The 13785-nt window shown below is 41.8% G+C and overlaps 1 protein-coding gene across 3 annotated transcripts in view; it reads left to right on the top strand.

Moving 5' to 3' along the window:
- Nucleotides 1–13785, top strand: part of SUSD6 (sushi domain containing 6) — a 103992-nt gene that overhangs the window by 16264 nt on the left and 73943 nt on the right. For 2 of the 3 annotated variants that reach the window (XM_071809285.1, XM_065838351.2), the window contains exon 2: nt 4510–4596. The exons of the other annotated variant lie outside the window; for it this stretch is intronic. The gene's annotated coding sequence lies outside the window, so the exon portion shown is untranslated. The remainder of the gene's footprint in view (nt 1–4509; nt 4597–13785) is intronic. 3 annotated transcript variants of the gene reach the window in all.

The raw sequence follows: 13785 nt of genomic DNA, 5'->3' as shown, positions 1-13785 counted from the left end.
TTGATGGGATTAGTTCTGTCGTGTGATGATGCTTGTTCTCCGCTATTTTATTCCTTCCTGGAGAATTGTTTCAGCTCTCAGTAATAGCAGTCTGCATGGGTCTTAAACTCAGCTCCTCAGCTGTGCAACCTCTTGGCTGCAGACTTGGGTTTCTGTGTCTGAGGTTGTTCCTGTTGCATCACTTCTGCTTTTTATCAGTGTACTCACTCACACCACAGCCATCTACTGCTATACCGCCCAAACAAGGTCTCTTGTTCTGCTTTCCTGAGAAAACAGATGTAAGCTGCTGGCCTCTGTCAGTCCAGGAAGGTTTGACGCTGCACACAGAGTCTGTGTCAGACCACTGCTGGGTTTTTTTGCCCTTTTGAAAGTTCCGTCTCTTCTTGCTAACCTGAGATCCTCCCGGAGAAGCCCATTGCTTGCCCATACCGGCATGAAAGGTCAGTAGCTTGGAAGTCTTGCTCCAGCGTTTCCCAGTCTGTGTCCTGTCGTGCTTTCTGCCTCATACAAGGGCTCCCTGCAGCTCCCCTGCCCTCTGAGCCACTTGTCAGCTGCTATAACCAGCTGATCCCAGCTGATCGGCTTAGCTGGGAGAGCGGCAATCTTTCACTGGCAGGACTGGGCCCGCTTGCCTGAAAGACTCAGGGAGGGGCGAGAGGCAGCAGGGATTGAATTCTGCTTTAGGAGTACGTAAATAGAAAGATGAAGGCATTTCCTAGAACAGGAAAGGGAAAATTTAACCCATACGTAGCAAAGATGCTTGCTTATAGTGGGGTATTGTTACAGTAGATCTCTCCTGCCAGAAATACAGTAGTCTGCAATTATGTTTATCTAGTTGTCATGCCAAGTGTAATGTCTTTAGAAATCCAGCCATAAACGTTTAATCTGTGCTATGAAACTATTCTGGATACAAATGGAATTACTTCAGATATAACTGTGTAGCCCCCAGCACAGAGACTAGCAGTTAGGGACAGGCAGATGACTTCCAAGAAGTGCTCTCTATCTTTGCAAGTCCTTCCTGGGATTCACCCAGCTTTGCTGTTTGGTAGTTAGGCAGACAGTATTCTCCTTGACTCTGCTAGCAGAGTCACTTGCTGAGCAGCTGCAAAAATTATTTTAAGTTTAATCAGTGGAAATGCTTCCTTTAAATTTCAGGAAGTGAGCTTTTGTATGTAGCAAGAAATGTTCTCACCCACCATTGGTATGCTGTTTTTGTTGCTGAATGGTGGCAGCTACTCAATCTCACAGGAAGCTCAGTGTTCTTGCATGGCTTACTTGCTGATGCAGTCTGCAAACCAGGTATTTTCAGACCAAACCTACTGATGCTAATAAGAGAACAGTGGAAGCCTGGCCTGTTGTTTGCTTGCTTATTTATTTCAAACTGATGATATTTGTTTGTGATAATTCAATGCAGTTTATTGAGGAGGCTCACACTGTTGAAGAGCTGCAGGACCAGAAGTTAGAAGTGTAAAACCCCTGCCTCTTTCCCACTGCTTCAGTTGTCCCCTCCTCCAGCTTTTGCCTTTCTCTGCGTGTGTGTTGAAGGGTGGGCAGGCTCCGAAAGCCAAGCATGCGCTGAGAATCTTCTCCACAGCGCAAAGGATCTGTGTGTCTCAGTGTGTCTCATGGCTCTGGTGGCTCCCTGAGGGGACCTGCTATCCTGGCAGTCAGCCCACCCAGCAGTGGATTTGTTTCCTGGTATAAGTGAGCACTGGGTGGAATGGGTTGGTCATTGCCTCTGCAGCAGTAACCTTGCAGGCAAGATAAACTACAGCTGGTAGAGCAGCTGGTAAAGGGGAACTGGCTTCTGGAAGCGTTTTTATGGGGAAAATGAAACACTGCATTGTATTTATGGTATGGACTAGAATGGATTTCAGCCCAGCATCATAAACTCACTTTCCATAGGAATGACTTCCTTGTAGATGCATGAGCTTTCCTAGGCTGAAGTATGCACTATTTTAACCTCATGCTCAGAAGTGCACCAGTTTTGGTACTTGGTGTCTCTATTCATAGCTTCCTTGGCTTACACTTTAGAAGCTCCAGAATTTCAATTTTAGAAGCTCCAGAATTTCAATTTTTGAAAATTTCAAAACTGTTTACATTTTCCCTGCACTCTTTTTCACCCTGGTTTGTAATTAAATGTTACTGTGGTTTGCTGCTCTTCCTGGTTTTTCCCTGCATTGATTTAATGGGATTTTGTAATAAAATGAGTGGGAGCAGAAAGAATCTGATCAAAACCAAGTTTGCATCTTGTATGGGAATGAAGACAGACAAGAAGTTTTGTTGAAGTATTGGATCTCTTTCTGCAGGACTCTTAAGGGAGCTTGAGTTTAAGAGGGAAATCCTCTTCATACATCAATCTTTTTTAAAAAGAAGGAAAAAAAAGTGTGTTGGGGGGGGGAAAGGACAACTCCCCTACCACCTGAACCAGACAACAGCCTCCCAGACCTATAAGTTCTGTAAGTGAGCTGGAGAGTGGTGTTCTTGTGCTATATAAAAATACAGATCTTTCAACAGTTAAACTTGAAACTTGATTTTCAACAATAGGTGTCAAAAGCAGCTTGCTTTGAAAGGAACTATAGTTTTTGTGTTTAGTTTTAAATGCACAGATTAGTAAAATATTTGAATGTTTCAGACCTATTTAAGATGATTTGGATTTATTTTCTTCTTGGTAAATAACTTCTGGTAAGTCTTCGAGGAGCAAATATTGAAGCAACCCACACTAATACAATTATACTGTGGGATGTGCCAGAATCTCCTTTGGGTATTAGTGTCCATTTGTGCCAATCACTCTCACAAGTCACTTTATTTCTTAGACCTAGTCAAGTGCTCTAATGTTAATTAAAACCCCTTAAAATGAGGGGTAGGGGGAAGGTAAAGATGCATACTGTGTGTGTGTTGCTCTCTAATGAGCCAAAAGGCAAAATAAAGCTAATGTGTGGTGAAGAAGACATAATGGTTATTTATTATCCTCTGCTGTGTGGGGTTTCATTATACTTGAAAGCTGAGGCAGAAACTTCCCCCAAAATAGCCTGTATAGGTTATCTTTCAGTGTTGGTACAGAGCCTGAGGAGAATCCCTTCTGTGCTGAAACACCAGCCTGGAAGGGTGATTGACATCTCTGCTTTTCATGACAAGTGTCAAAGTCACAAAGCATTGCTCAGAGGGTATGAAAGCTTCACTTCTCCATCTGCTGCCGCTTATGCTGCTGGTGACCCAGTGGCCATATGTGAGATCATCCCCAAAGCTTTAAACCCAGCTCCTCTCCGAGGGCCCCTCACTGCTTTTGAAAGTGTAAAAAGGGCATGCTGCTGGCTTCAGGAGAGGGAGGCTCTTCTTTTCCCCTTAGGAAAATCTAGTGGTACATCTTTGTGAAACTAAAGCATTTTTGCAGAGAGCCGTGTGATCCTGAAATGTTTCAAACTGGTTCTGTGACGTGCAACAAAAATATGCTGGAAACTTGTTGCAGGCTTTGCGAGCAGAGACTAGAAAACCTAATAAGCCTACTAACAGAGATCCATTAAAAGCCCCTTCGTGGGTATGGGGACCAGGGTTGTATGACTGGGGTTGTCTTTTGGTAAGTGTGTGGCTAAGCTGAATGAGAGACATGAAGAGGAGTTTGCTTGGTTTACTTTTAATTTCATTAGCTGTGAGAACTTCCATCTCAGGTGTGTTTCTGATTTGCTGTCTCGCAGGGCTTGCATACTTTGGGACTCAAAAAGCTGACATTTAAATGTGACAATGAAATGTTTAACAACAAAGGAGATCTTTAGGCAGGCTAGACAAAAATTCCTTTCAGCTGCACATTTTAGTTTCACTTTTGGATTACCAGTTTGCCCAGTTTTTAGTCAGTTGCTATGTTTTCCAAAGTGGAGAAGTTTACCTTATTAATAACAATATTTTCTTTTTAAGTTTTGGAATTTTTAGTATTAATTCTGAATAAAAAGGGTGTGGATGGATAAGAGGACAATAAAACTTACCAACGTTTTTGACACCATAGAGATGCATAGGAGAAAGGAAATGTTTCTTTGGGAAGTATGCAGTATTTGTGATTGACTAGATTTTTATTTGTAGAGGTGTATGTGTGTATCTGACTGGTCTTGATGTGGTTCTAATCTGTGTTTTTCAGGTAACTTCTCAGAAGTTTGTCCCATTGAAAAAAAAGACAAAATCAACAAAAAAACAAACAAAGCTTGAGTGCTGCTGAAAAACGTTTTCAGTGACACTCTGTTTGAAACTGTGATCTGTTCTCTCCTTACACTTGAGAGTTTTTTTAAACAGAATGTGTGAGGGTAGTTTTCAATGTTCTTTGGGTAACTTGTGCAGTGTATCTCAAACCCACATCTGACTTTTGCGGGTAATGACTGTACCTGAAACAGAGCTGCTTGCCTGCGTCCTGAAAATATAGTAGAGCTACTTCTACCGCTCAGCCTTCAGCTCTTTAGTGTGACGGAGTGCCCTCCTTATCCCATATGTATTCACAGCTAATACTTTTTCATGTATTCCTAGGTGTGTGAGTCAACCTATTGTCACTGAATCATCACTTTAATCATACTAACTTGACAACCATTGTATGCCAGCTTGTCTCAACACAAGGTAAGATGAAAGCTAATGCCATTACTTTATTTTTCCTGTCTCATTGCTTTTTAAACCTGTTTTTTGTCCAGATGCTAGTGACTTTGCTGTAGATTTAAGGCCAGAATGTGCCGCCTGCATTGTCCATGTTCTCCTGCAGCAAGACAGCTGCTAACAGTTAACATTGCTTCCTATTTTAAAAACTAGTGTTCAACATTTTCTTAGGGTCTAACTCCTTTGTAGCCATGTCTTAGCATTTTTCCTGACACCTCTGTTAACTGAACACCACAAAGAGCAGGTTTCCACAAGCTGTTTCATCCACTTACCACTCCCTGGTTTTGCTGTAGGAACTGTTGAGCTCCTGCCTTCCAGAGTTAAACATGCATGATAAGCCACCGGTGCTGATTTTTTTCTCTTGAACAGAAAATGGGGTTTGTTTGGTTTTGTTGGTTTTGTTTGTGTTTGTTGTTCCTCTCCGCCCCCCCCAATTTTACCTTTGAATACCTCTCACAGAAGGATCATACTTGTGCATTTTGTGTGTTAGTGGTAAGAAGCTACCTGGATATGCCTTTCAGAGAACTAAATATAAAGCTGTTTTTTGGACCTTGGTCTTTTATCCCCTTTTAGAGAAGGGGTGTAGACTGGGGGGTGGGGGTAGGAAATCCTTCTAAGCTTTCAACAAGGTTATTATTCAGTACTCTAGGGAAGTCCTAGTGCTCAGGAACTAACGTGAGCCTTTGTTCTGATGCTAATCAGAATAGGAATAATTCCTGACTACACCCTCAGATCCCTCTAGCAGTGCTGAGGCATTAAACCCCTCTGCTACCACTCTTCCTGCTATGCTGGCTTGTTGTACTTGATTCCTGCAACTGCTGTCTTGAGAGCAAAAGCTAGAGTTTTGAGGGTGTCTCATTAGGCGTGCCCATTTAGAACTTCTGAGGTTTTTTTGGGGTGCTTCTGAGTGGTACTTGTATGCTTGAGTTAAATAGGTATCTTGGTGTATATGTGTGTCTTTTTTAATCATTAAATAAGAAAATAACTTTTTGTTGATGCAAGAGTTGAATATAGCAGCATCTTTTGTTACATGTTGGAACATGAAACTGAAAGAATGCAAGTTGGCATGTAGCTCAAACTCAGAAGGTATTTTTCCTTCTATCTCTTCTTTCTTCCTTCTTTGACCAGAGCAAACAATACTGTTTCTCAAATGCTTTTAAATACCCTTAAAGAGACTAACTTCTGACTGCTAGTACAAAGAACTCTTTAAGTTTTCTAGGATGAACATGTATACAACCTATATATTGTTTTGTTTTATGCCAATGATCTGCTCCCATTCTAAAGACAGACTGCACAGTAGTGGAATGAGGAGCTTGAAGCCTAGGTATATAGTGAAATATGACTTTGCATGTAATACAACACACAAAAATAGTCCATTAAACTGTCTCTTCACTAAATCATCCTTGTGCTTCTAAAAGTAGGTTTCCTGGTACAGCCGTTTGGTTTACAACAGTGGGTTGTCTGAGGATAGTTGGTGGCAATCCTCTGTGGATAATCTGTCCTGAGTCTGACTGAGCTGGTCTTCTAGTGAATTTGTAAAGGAGTTTGCTGTCTTTCACTAGGGGCTGTTCACTCTGCAGGGTGGTTTGAGACCTTTTTTAGAATTAGTATGGAGTAGAGGGACAGGAGAGTTTTAGATAAGCTAAAGAGCTTCCCTAGAAGACAGACTGATACAGTGCATCCACACAGTTAGCATCTGCATATCAACACAATTATCTTGGAGTGTTTAATTTTAATGGAAAGTGTTTTTTCCTAATGCGGGACTGGAAAAGGCCTGAAGTAGCGATATAAATCTGATCTTGTTGCAAATTGCACAAGTTTTGGCTATGTAGATGTAATGTCTAGATGACCCGAGCTCAAAAAAACATGTAAGAAGGTATTGGGAGGAGGGAGAATGATTTAAAGTGAAACTTACCTTTTTGCTGGTGACTGTACACAGGTGGGGAGTGCGTGTTACAAAGGTAGTCCAGTGTGGCTCCCTGGTGCAAACCTGTGTGGAAGCATTAGCTACGCAAAGGGGCTTATGAGCACTTCCAAACAGGAATGGTTTATTAAGGTCGATTCTGTTGACAGTATTCTGAAGAGAAATTACTAATAGGTGCAGTGTGACACATTTTATGTGGGTAAAATTATGGGCTGGGTGTAACTGCCTTTGCCTAGAACTATTAACCCAGCAGTTGTTAAATCCCAGTTTCAGGGTGGTGATTGCTTTTATGACCTGAAAATAAAAACTGGAAGGCAAATGTGTTGTTTGTTTTATCTTTTCTTTACTCTTGATTGGCATATGCAGGGCATTTCCTGCAAATGAGTGCCCTATACTTAGACTTATTCGTATTCTATCACTTCTCGGAAACAATTATCTTGAAATGGGGGGGTGTGTGAGAGACCGCAGAGAAATTGCAGTACACAGCACAGGATTCCTCTCCTCCATTATTTTTAGCCTGTGAGCCGAGAACAGAAGGACAACGGCAAAAGCATTTCTGAACAGCTCCTGTGCAAAACTTCCCATAAGGTCTTGAACACTCTGTAACCTGTGCTTTCTTGTCTATTCACTGCTTTATCTGCTTGAACTATTTGTAATGTGGAAAACATAACACCCAAATGCTTGTAACAATGGTGTCTGTTCTGGTGTGGGCCAACATTCACCTGCATCCCTTCATATGTCCTGGGGTTTCTCCTTTGTGCATATTTTAATTTTTCTGTTTTATTCTGGTTTTTGTCCAAGTTGGCATTTCTTTTTCTGGTAGTGTACCATAGCATGAAACTCAGGGGACATACAGCATTGTTGGTATTAAAAATTAAGGAAGCGGTACAGAATATTTAAAATTCATTGATTGTTTGGGGTTTTTTTTCTCCACAAATATATATATTTTTTTTTCTGTTCCACTGATAGATAGGAAGCCAGAGGGAACTTTCTCTGCCTTTTTCTTTATGTATAAGCTGAGGGTATGGAGTCTAGATGAGAGCGATTTGGGATTTTAGCAGGGTTTTTTTTTTTGTGTTTATTTTAAGGTAATTTGAAGACCAGTTTTACTCTTGTGACTCTCTAGTTTAATCTCCAGTAGACAGGAAGGAAGAAGGGTCTTCAGTAGTCACCATGTCCTGGAGACAATACCTTGTTCCACTTAGGCTACGACAATCACCTTTTCCCACCACCTCTTCATGTTCTTCTACAACATTTGCTTTTAATTTTTCATCTGTATTTTCCCCTTATTGTGAAGCTAGAGTTTTTAATTAGCGTAGTTTAGTCATCAACTAACACATTGCAAAAAGGCCGTTTGACTTTTGGTGTGGCAATTTGCTGTGTGTGAGATTGGGAAGAAGAATCCCCCACCTGCCCGGTAGACTTGTGGTCATTGGCCATTTCCCATCCAGCTCCATTACATTAACAGCCAGTTGCATTTCTGGGTAAAGCTCAGCATCTTCAGGGCTGGTTGAGTTGAAGTGGCTGGTGACCAGGTATCTCACCTAACCTTGGAGTGGCAGGTTGGAACCCTGGGTGCTATTTCAGGCTCTGACTGTAGTAGGGGATCAGGCTCTGGCCATACACTTCTTAAACAGGAGATGCAGTGAGGCAAGCTGCGTTCACAGGGATGTATATATTGATGTACTTCTCCTTTACAAGGATGAGTCCTTCAGGTGAAAATGAAGGCACGCCTGGGGGAATAGGTATTACCAATGTGCTTACCGTGGCTGTTCAAGGAAATTGGCATTATAGCTAGCCTATCAACTCACTTGCTTAAATCCTCTCTTCTCCTTTCCTTTCCAACAGAAAGGGCTCTGCAGTTCATGCCAGAAAGCAGTCCTCCCTAGTTCAGCAAATCTGTTGTAGAAGTCCCAAGAAAAGATAGCTCTTTGTAGTGGGCGTCAGAGCTATTGATATGCAACTTGCTTTTGGGTCAGGGATTTGCCTTTGTGTTGCTAGAGGGGCAGATTTATGGCATCGATGTGAAACACTCATCTGAAAAACAACTTGCTACAGAAATCTGTTGTAGTAAGTCTTCTGTTTGAGATGTATGTCACCTGAAGATAGACCTGTTGCAGGGTCAAAATCTGTCAGTGTCTCTGCTTTTTGTTTTAAATGATTCACAGGAAACGCTAAAACCGAGCTGCCCTACATAACCTGCTAGGCAGCACAGGGAGGTGGGAAAGGAGATGTATATTGTACTTGCAAGACTTTTGAAAGGGCCTGAATGCTGTGACATTGAAAGAAATTGAAGCATTTGAGCCACTGAATGTTAACCCCTGGCTATAAGATGCTTCTGACCTCTGACAACAAGCCTAAGAAAATAGTCCTGGTTACCCCTTGTAAGTCAATCTTTTGCTTTGGTTGAACTGTGTACTTGTGCCCCACCATCTCCCACACTGTACTAGTGTGTTGGTTGCTGCTGACTAAAGAGGAGGACTTGAATCAGAAATATTGTTTCCTACAGAAAGGTACATGTGCTGCAGCCTCTCCAAGTGCTGTGCCAGATGACCCTTGCTGAGTTTATACATTTGTTTCTTGTTTTTTCTCTGAGGTACTTGGTGGTAAGCAACTACATTTGCTGAAGCAAGCTGGTATTTTATAGCCCTCCTGTGCTGTGCATTTAATTGCTGCATAACTGATTCATGCTGTCTCAAGTGTACATTGATTTTTCTTTTTTTATGCCAACTGTTTAACAGGCTTCTAGTACATAGGAGAACTTTGCACCCTCTTTCTACATAAAGTAGTACTTGGAGCTGTTGAGAGAGATTTTTCAGCTTAGATAATACAGTACTGTGTCTTAACAAGGGCATGTGTATATCCTAAATTCTGTGGAAGTATAGCTGGGCACTGTCTGGCTGCTCAGATGTTCAGGGCATCACTTTGTTCCCTTTCCACACCTCATGCTGTGTGCTCAATTTGTTTAGTGCCTACAAGCGGTGTATTTTATAGAATGGATACAGTAAAGAACACAGAAAGGCTTGTTTTTTTTTTTTTTCTCCAAGCCATGAAGATCAATAGTAAATGTAAAATCAGTAAATTCTATCTAGATTTTTTTTTTTATTCTCTAGCACTCATTATTACCTTACCCTTTCTTGCCTCTGAGTTCTTCTGTCTCCTTTTTTGTTATGGTGCCAAAAATAGTTTATGTGATGATGGCAGAATTTGCTTTAATTGCAAAAGCAGCCTGTTCTTCAAGTTGAAGCAAATTTTTTGGGGTAGGTGAGGTTAAGGAGGAGCCGATAAGATATTTTGAGCAGGCTTTTTGTAGCTGACTTAACTCATTAGTTATACTGGGATGAGCCCATGACTTCAGTAATTTCAGACTTAGACTGTGAGGGTCATTGCAGTTACACCCTCTACCTCACGTTTGCGAGACTACTGTGGAGATCCTCTACCCTTTTTGGAGAAGGGAAGAAAAATAAGAATGTTGCAGATAGAGTATGTGAGGTCACTTGGCGAGTGTGCTCAACAGCATGTAACGCTCTACCTGTCAGCCAGGAATCGGGTGCTGAGCAAGGTATTTGAGTTACAGTGCCTGCAAGAACAGAGACTGACAGCTCTGGAGGCTGAGGCTCTATTAGTCTTTAAGAGGGGGGAAAAAAAAAGGGGTAGGGGAAGAGGTTAAGAAAGGTGATTAGCATAGACAGCATTAATGCAAGCTTTTTACAGTGTGGTGAATGTTGTGTAGTTGTTGTCTGGGCTTCTCTACATGCGTCCTGCCTGTCAAAGCCTCTAGCATCTGCAGGAAATGGAGCAGTGAGCTACATGAGCTTATTTTGATCGCATGTGAATTTTTGTACACCAATATGTAGGCAGTTTTTGAGGGTAGAGCAGTTTCCTCAGCTGTGTATCTGTCTTTAATCAAGATGTAAGCTACAGTGTGCTAGGTGGTGCTTTCAGGTGCAGATACAAATCACAGCTTAAGGCCAGCAGCATGCAGTGGAGGAAGGCAGCGAAAAAAAGGTACAGAAAAACATGCAGAAAAATTAAAACTGAACTAGGCTGTTTCTTTTATGTGAAGCTACTCCTAGGAAGGTGATGATCTGAGTACCTTTGGGAAAACAAACCTTGCAACAATATACTGGTCTCCTTGTGTCCAGGAGCTAGTTTGGGAACAGATTATGTCGCTTAGCTTCCTGGTGAGAAGGAATAGCTTTGGTTGTAAAAGTTGGACCTTTGAAGCTACTGTAGACCCAACCTCTTGCTCAGAGCAGGCACTCAGGTTAAGTAGATGAGGATACAAAGGGTGGTCTGAATGTCTTGCATAATGGCTTAGTCTATATTTAGTAGGTGAGTGTCCCTCATGAGACCTTCCTTCAAGAGAAATGCTGAGCTTGGTTTGAAATTAGTGCAGTCACTGCTACTAGCTAGAGGACAACAGAAGGTTCAGAGGAGGATTAGAAAGGCTTCTCTGTTCAAATCCATGTGTTTAGATGATATTCAGCTGGCTGCTGAGGTCTGGAATTTGAGGCCCTTTATTATCCTCTCTGTCTTTAAAGAACCTAGATATGGGAAGGAGGTGTCTTCTCAAGAGAAGTTGTGGCATTTGTTTAACATAGGGGGAAGGAGGATTTTTTTGCCTTGAGTTCTTGTCCTGTATAAAGACAAAACATACTTGCTGCCCGATGTGACAACCTCTCTCCCTCCTTTCCCAATCTCTTTCATGCTCCAATGAAAACATGTATTCCAGGATGTACATGTCTTAGAATTTCCATCCTTATGAATGTGATGTTTTGAAACACAATTGCAATCTCTCATGCTGTCCATGGTACACCCTGAGGGTATGAGTGTTATTGTATGACCATAGGTTTTTGCTTTTTGGTTTTAGGTGTTTGGCAGCCTAATTGTGTTAATTCAATCCAATTTACTTTGTATTAATATTAATAGCTTAAACTCCATTATTTTTCTTTGGTATTTCCATGGAGAAGACATTGCTGGGGTGACACTTGCACTTGTATAACTTGCCTGTGTTTTATAGGTAACACTTCGTAACACAGGATGAGTTTCTCTGATGTCTTCTGGAACAAGAAGAGCTAAAATAGCTAAACTACAGAAGCAAAAACTCATTGAATAAAAATGATATGTGGATTTACTTCCACAATTAATGACTGTCTCCAGTGTAACAGACTGTACTGCATGGCTGCTGCATGCCTTGCACTATGATGTGCAACTTCATTGTGTTGTGGTTTTCCCAACGTGTGGCTGTAAGGTTGCCAAGCTTTCAGCTGCTGGTGTCGGGTTGTGGCAGCCACGCCTGGCCGGCTGGAGAGGTGGTGACCTTGTATGTGTGCAGGGCATGGGTGGCTGTGGGGAGGGCCAGAGTTTATGTATGGCATGGGATGGTGTAGCAGGCATTGGTGTTGCTGCAGCTGGACACAGAAGTCTTTATGCATTTAGTCATTCAGTTGCAGGTAGGAGCCAAACTTGGGAATATGGGGCTGCTACCTGGCCTGGAAAGAAAAACAAAGTCTCAATGCAGAAATGCTGTTCTTGGGTGGAAAATGTGAAGGTAGAAAGGTGCCGAGATGGGTTTCTGCTACTGCTGAGCTGGTAGTGACTTCTGGAGTGTCTTGCTCCTGATGATGTTGCAGGCTGTGGAGGTGCATGTTTTGCTGTAGTGGGCATTAAATCAGTGGCTCAATTTATGTAGAATGCAAACATGCAGTGATAGCCATACCACAAAGGAAGACTTTTATGAATCTCTGAACAAAAACCCAAAATACTTCCTCCAAATGTCCAAGTTCAAGAGTGTACTCATCTTTGTTCTATGGGAAGGTAAATTTGTGGATCTCTTCCCACAGTAACATGGAGATAAACCTTCTCTCCTTTTGCATCAAATGGAAGCCCTTCCTTGCCAGGATTAGTTTGTGCATGAGAGCTGCTGGGACAATCTTGGTATTCAGAAAACAAAAAAAATCGTGTTGTTCTGGGGTTTCTGAATGCCTAATGAGCAGTGCCTACTTAGAGACCTGGTCAGCTGGGAAATCCTACCTTTGAAAAAGTTCTCTATATCTGTTTATGCAAGAATATTAAAAAGTTTGGAGGGTGAAATGTTAATTTCTCCTTTCAGGTGATGGTGTGCTTATTTACATAGGCATGGTCATTTTGACATCCCACAGAATAAATCTGGTTCTTTCAGTTTTGAAGGCTTGGCTCCGCTTCTGGTTTTCTTCTCTGCAGTGCATGAAGTAATGAGCAACCAAGCTATCATGAGTCTAAAGTTCAGACCATGGCAGAGCAGCTTGGGGGAATCTCTTAATACCTAAAGCTCATTTTAATTTGCAGAGGAAAAAAAATCCTTTAATTACTGGATAGATGACAAATATGAGGATCAAAGTGAGACTTTTGAGGGAAAGTGTAACTGCTTATAAGATGGAAGTAATCGTGGCTCTCCTTGCTAATGAAGTTTGCTGTTAGGACTATAGAGCTGAGAAAGCAGACTTGGAAAAGACAATGTGACTTATTTTTTGTCTGCCCTGTGAAATACCAGCCTTTCCCCCTTGGCCTCCTTACTCTCAGCAGAGGACAGGTGCCATGTGAAGAATCACTTTGGCCACTGCAACTCCCCGCAGTCTTGTGTGCTTGCGTAGGGGTCACTCACAGAACTGCTGCTCTGCTCTGACCTTCTCAGGCTTCCACTACTTCATACCCCAGAGTGTAAAGGGGACACCACATCCAGCTCTGGATTCAGGTGATCCTAAAGTGGACAGGCTGTCTTAAGTTCCATACAGGGAAAAAATGAATTTGTTTGTCTCCATAAAAATCCACCTTTCCTGAAAACAGTAGCACAGCTGCTGTGCTTTGATCACTGTTAGCCAGAAGCAGAGTTTGTGATACCAGACAAAAAAAAAGTCTGGAAATGTTTGTCAGGGAAGTCCATAATTAATCTCTCCCAGTGGCCTTTCACTTGCTTAAAGCTGTGCTACCATCTTTCTGATTTAGAAGACTGTTGATTGTCCCCTGTATCTGAAAATGCATTTCATTTGGTGATGCTTTTGCTAGCAATATGTCTTCATTTTTACATGGAAGAAATGTAGATCTTGCTAGAAATTGATTGGGAGTAACTTCTGGTGGCATGGGAAATATTAAATAAGAATAACATAAGATGTGTGCTGAAGCCTGAGTTGCAGAAGGCTTTAAGGTCAGAAGCCTACATCAAGCTTTCAGCTTGCATAGGAGGTTGCAAC

The sequence above is a fragment of the Patagioenas fasciata genome, chromosome 5 (genome assembly GCF_037038585.1).
Source record: "Patagioenas fasciata isolate bPatFas1 chromosome 5, bPatFas1.hap1, whole genome shotgun sequence".
In the NCBI taxonomy this organism is placed as follows: domain Eukaryota; kingdom Metazoa; phylum Chordata; class Aves; order Columbiformes; family Columbidae; genus Patagioenas; species Patagioenas fasciata.
This window is presented reverse-complemented; position numbering and strand designations above follow the sequence as displayed.